Source organism: Choloepus didactylus, chromosome 1 (assembly GCF_015220235.1).
Source record: "Choloepus didactylus isolate mChoDid1 chromosome 1, mChoDid1.pri, whole genome shotgun sequence".
Taxonomy (NCBI): Eukaryota; Metazoa; Chordata; class Mammalia; order Pilosa; family Megalonychidae; genus Choloepus; species Choloepus didactylus.
The window spans coordinates 166,891,813-166,897,494 of record NC_051307.1 but is presented as its reverse complement, the minus strand read 5'-3'; positions in this window follow the sequence as shown (position 1 = coordinate 166,897,494).

Below are 5,682 nucleotides of genomic sequence, written 5' to 3'. Positions count from 1 at the left end.
TTCCCTCTCTGAAGTATTTGAAGCCAGCAGGTCTTTGTCCTAAACTGCCTGCTTCTATAGTTTTTACATTCCTTTTATTATCTCAGGCTGCTTTTGCCTGCAGGGCAAATTCTGGGAGGAGGGTCACCCTGGAGAGGACTTTTCCAAGTCAGTCTTTCTCAGCCAACAGAGGGCCAGGGACCCACAAAGGGGGTGCAGACTGGCTCCAAAGTAACCTCGGGATGGTATCAGTAAGGGTGCCAAAATCTTTTCTGATGGCTCCCCCAATCTGAGCTTTCCTGGCCTGCCCAGTAAATACAGTCCTTTGACGTCTCCCACAGCCCTGAGGAAGCACCACATCTTTAAATCTCCACTACCTCCACTCCTGTCCAGGGTTGGTTGAAAAAATATCTGCCCTCAGAGCTGGGACACAGTGATCTGAATTTGCTAATCAAAAGCTGAGTTCAGCGATTGGCTGTGCCCACCTCTGTTCTTGGAGAAGAGGATTTTTATGTCCCTGTCTGTCATCAGCAGCCAGCCAGGGACTGGACCCCATGGTGGCCTGCTGTGAGGGCTGGGGAGGGCACTGGGAGCTGCTGCTCAGAGAGAACAATTATAGTTCTTTACTGTAATTTATCACTCTCTTTCTCCAGCTCTTCCCCAGATGCTATACAGTGTTCTTCTGACCTCTGGGGTTTCAAAATAGTTTCTTGGACAGTTCCCGTCTGTTTAATGGTTATTTTGGTGGAAGAACTGAGTCCTGGAGCCCCCTTCTCTGCCATCTTTCCCGGAAGTCCAGGAGTGGTTGTTCTTACATCCACTGGGATTCCTAGGGCATTGATCCACTGCAGGCTCCTCATGCAAATGTCAGGAACAGGAAGAAGCTGTTACCTTGCCCTACCTCCCTGGTCTCTGCAATTAATCCAGACCACCTCCTGCTTCACTAGAATGCCTTTCCCCCTTCATTTCCTGACTCTTTAACCTCAGTATGGGCTCCCCAGGCCTCCATGATGTGTCTTGAACATTTACTTCTGCCTCAACCCACAGCCTTTTCCCGTTCACCCATTCCACCTGCAGCCCCCAGCACTAGGACTGGAAATAAGACATACACCCACACTCCAAATCAGCCAGGCTATTCCTCCCCAGCCATCAACAGATCCTCACTTATTTTAACAGTCATCTTTAAGGCTTACCTTTGTTGCTGGTGGTCAGAACTGAATTCTCACTTCTTCAGCTTGAAGAAAAGCTCTTCTTCCCAATGCTGGTGGCAGGTTTCCTTTTCATTCTTGTTCAGTAAAGGAGCAACTATATCTTTGAATGTTAAAAAAAAAAAAAAATTCCATAATGCTCAGAGTTCATGTTTTAGTTCAGGTTCTTCCAGAAATAAAACCTCAGATAGGGACTTGAGTGCAAGTAGTTTATTTGGGAGGGGAGTCTAAGAAGCAGGAGAAGCAGGAGTGAGGGAGTGGGGAGAGTGGGACTGGGAAGGAAAAAAAAGCCAATAACAGGATGTTTGTCTACTGTTTACTGTTGTGGGCAGCCAGGGCTCGATCCTGCTGGGAATTCTCTAAGGAACTATGTGGAATGCTCCCCAGAATTGAACCTCTGAAGGACCCGAGGCTGGGGCCATTCTCCACTGACTTTCCATTCTTCCAGTGGTTGAGTAGTTCAACTACGTGAACTACTGCAGCTTCAAACAAAAAAGTAACCTGAGGGGAGAAGTCGAGGGACTCCACAGGTGCTTGAGGTGGGCTGTGCACATGTTCGTGGATAATGTCCACCCTGGCTGCAGCGGAAATCCTAGAAGGACTGAGGGGAAGTGGTGTAGAGCACAAAAAGCATCTGCTATTATTCACAAATGGTGATTTAAAGCTATCCTCCCAAACTGCCTCAAAAAAATTTTTTTTAAAGGAAATATCCCCATGTGCCGGTTTGAATGTAGTATGTTCCCCAAACACCATTATCTTTGATGCAATCTTGTGTGGGCAGATATATCAGTGTCAATTAGATTGTAATTCTTTGATTGAGTGTTTCCATGGAGATGCGCCCCACCCAACTGTGCGTGATGATTCTGATTGGATAGTTTCCATGGAGGTGTGGCCCCGCCCATTCAGCGTGGGCCTTGATTAGTTTACTAGAGCACTATATAAGCTCAGACAGAAGGAATGAGCTTGCTACAGCCACGAGGGACACTTTGAAGAACACACAGGACCTGAGAGAGGAGCTGCAGCTTACAGAGACATTTTGGAGACAGCCTTTGAAAGCAGTCTTTTGCTGCGGAGAAGCTAAGATAGGACAAATGCCCCAAGAGCAACTGAAAGGGACATTTTTGAGGAGCTGCAGCCTATAGAGGAACATCCTGGGAGAAAGCCATTTTGAAGCCAGAACTCCAGAGCAGATGCCAGCCACGTGTCTTCCCAGCTAACAGAGGTTTTCTGGACACCATTGGCCATCTTCCAGTGAAGGTACCCGATTGTTGATGACTCCTTGGACACTTTATGGTCTTAAGACTGTAACCTTGTAACCAAGTAAACACTCTTTATAAAAGCCAATGCATTTCTGGTTTTTGCAAAAAGGTAGCATTAGCAAACTGGAATACCCATGACCTGATATAACTTCTGCTGGTGTTTTTTCATGTCAATAAGATGGAATACTCAAAAACAGTCAGCTTACATACAATCAGGTCAGGGCCTATGCAAAGAACCTTTTCATGAGAGTTCCTCATTTTTTAGCTGCTACATACTTCTAAGTTAGATGAGTTTCACCAGCTAAAGTCAGGCCAGAAAGATGGTCATTCCCAGGCCTGTACTATGTCAGTCTTTGAGGAAACTGATCCAGAGGGGTCTGGAGCTGAGGCTTTGGGAATATTCAAAGCCCAGGTGCAGATTGGTCCAAACAAGGTCTGTTGGTGATGGTGCAGTTATTTCCACAGCAAAACAATTCCCATGGCAATGAATTTTTTATGCAACTTTATTGAGATATAATCACATAACATACAATCATTCAAAGGGTACAGTCAGCTGTTCACAGTATCGTCATATGGTTGTGCTTTCATCACCAAAATCAAACTTTGAACATTTTCGTTACTCCAAATAATAAAATAAAAATTAAAATAAAAAAGAACATCCAAAACATCCCAATTCCCTCCTCCCTCCATTGTTCATTTACTTTTTTTAATACAGTTTAATTGAGATATATTCACACACCCTACAGTCATCAACAGTGTACAATCAATTATTCACAGCACCGTCACAGAGTTGTGCGATCATCACCAGAATCAATTTTTGAAACTTTTCCTACTCCAAAATAAAAATAAATGCAAAACGATCACCTAAATCTTTCTATCCTCTCCATCCCATCCTATTCTTCATCTTATTTTTGTCCCCATTTTTCCACTCATCTGTCCATGTATTTGATAAAGGGAGTGCAAACCACAAGGTTTTCAGAGTCACACAGTCACACCATGCAATCTGCATAGTTATACAATTGTCTTCAAGAATCACGGTCACTGGGTTGCAGTTTGATAGATTCAGGTATTTCCCTCTAGCCATTCCAACACACTGAAGACTAAAGGTGATATCTATATAGCACATAGGAATACCCTCCAGAGTGACCTCTTGACTCCATTTGAAATCTCTTAGCTACTGGAACTTAATTTTGCTTCATCTCTCTTCCCTCTTTTGGTCAAGAAGATCCTCTCAATCCCACAGTGCTGGGTCCAGGCTCATCTCCAGGAGTCATGTCCCACGTTGCCAGGGGGATTCACACCCCTGGGAGTCACATCCCATGTAGGGGGGAGGGCAGTGTGTTCACCTGCCAGGTGGGCTTAGAGAGAGAAGGGGCCACATCTGAGCAACAAAGAGGCTCTCTGGGGGGCAGGCGGAGGGTGACTCCTAGGCACAATTATAAGTGGGAGACATTTCAACTCATCAACAAAACCTGTGAATCTTGAGGCTCTGATCCCAATTTTGCTTAAAATTTTGCTGCCAACAATAGGATTTCCACAGCAGCAAGGTGGAAAGATGATCTAGATTGTGGGATAGGATAACTCAGGAGTTCTGGGAATCTTCCTTATAGATTGTGGCATAGCTTGGCCCTCTCAATAAGGATTGGATATACTCAAAGATATTCTCGTTCATGATAACTACCATTTGTTGTACTCAGAATACACACACCTTCACAGAATGCAGACTGTTATAGACATTGGCTTATTTAATACTTAACTCTGCAAAGTAGAATCCATTATCACCATTGACAAATGAGGCCACCATGGCTCACAGAGGTTAATTGACTTAGGATCATATAGCTACATAAGTAGAAGAGCTGAGTTTGCTAATGCTTCTTGAATGCAAAACACCAGAGATGGATTGACTTTTATAAAAGGGGGTTTATTTGGTTACACAGTTACAGTCTTAAGGTCATAAAGTGTCCAAGGTAATGCATCAACAATGGGGTACCTTCACTGGAGGATGGCCGATGGTGTCTGGAAAACCTCTGTTAGCTGGGAAGGCACGTGACTGGTGTCTGCTCCAAAGTTCTGGGTTCAAAATGGCTTTCTCCCAGGACGTTCCTCTCTAGGCTGCAGTTCCTCAAAAATGTCACTTTCAGTTGCTCTTGGGGTGTTTGTCTTCTCTTAGCTTCTCCAGAGCAAAAGTCTGCTTTCAACAGCCGTCTTCAAACTGTCTCTAATCTGCAGCTACTCTCTCAGTTACTGTGCGTTCTTCAAAGTGTCCCTCTTGGCTGTAGCTCCTCTTCAGAATATTACTCTCAGCTGCACTGAGTTCCTTCTGTTTGTCGTCTCATTTATATGGCTCCAGTGATTTAATTTAGACCCACCCTGAATGGGTGGAGTAACACCTCCATGGAAACTATCCAATCAGAGTCATCACCCACAGTTGGGCTGGGCCAATCTCCATGGAAACACTCAAAGAATTACAATCTAATTGACACTGATACCTCTGCCCACACAAGATTACATCAAAGATAATGGCATTTTGGGGGACATAATACATTCAAACTGGCACAGCTGGGATTCTGAATTAGTTCATGGGCAGAAACAGAAATACCGTATAGCTCCTGTTGTGATTACATATACACCTTTTTATAGACCCAGGAAGACAGGCAACCTAACGAATGGGTCAGCCTGCACCTCTATAAAATAGTGTAGCAAATGGTTCAGAGCTCAGACATCGGGGTAGGATAATTTCTTTTGTAGATAATTAGGGAGTGGAATTAGATACAAAATTGTCTCCATGTCTTTTATACAGGCTGTGCTTAAAAAGTAATATTTTTTAAACAATAGATCCTGTGTGTGTGCATGTGTGTGCTTTGTCCTGGATGTGTATCATGAGAAAATAGTTTCCAGAGAAAAATAGCAAAATGTTGCAACAAAGATGACATGTTGGATCCTTCTACAAGATGCATTTGTGTCCTGTTTACAAAAATCTGCTTTTTCTTTGGGTCGCACATGTATACTTGGCAGCAGATTTCAGAAGTTTGCATGAACAAGCTTTCTTGGGAAAGTGTGGAAGGAAGAGCAGTGCGCACACCCAGCAGAAATGAAACCGCTGGCTTTATGTGTTTGTAGGTCTCCCTACAAAGGAGAAACCAGTTTGAAAATCTCCATTTGCCTATCTGTGGCTGCAATCTTGATTTTTCACTTTTTTCTTGAAGCTATAGATATGAAATCCAAACATGTTGTGC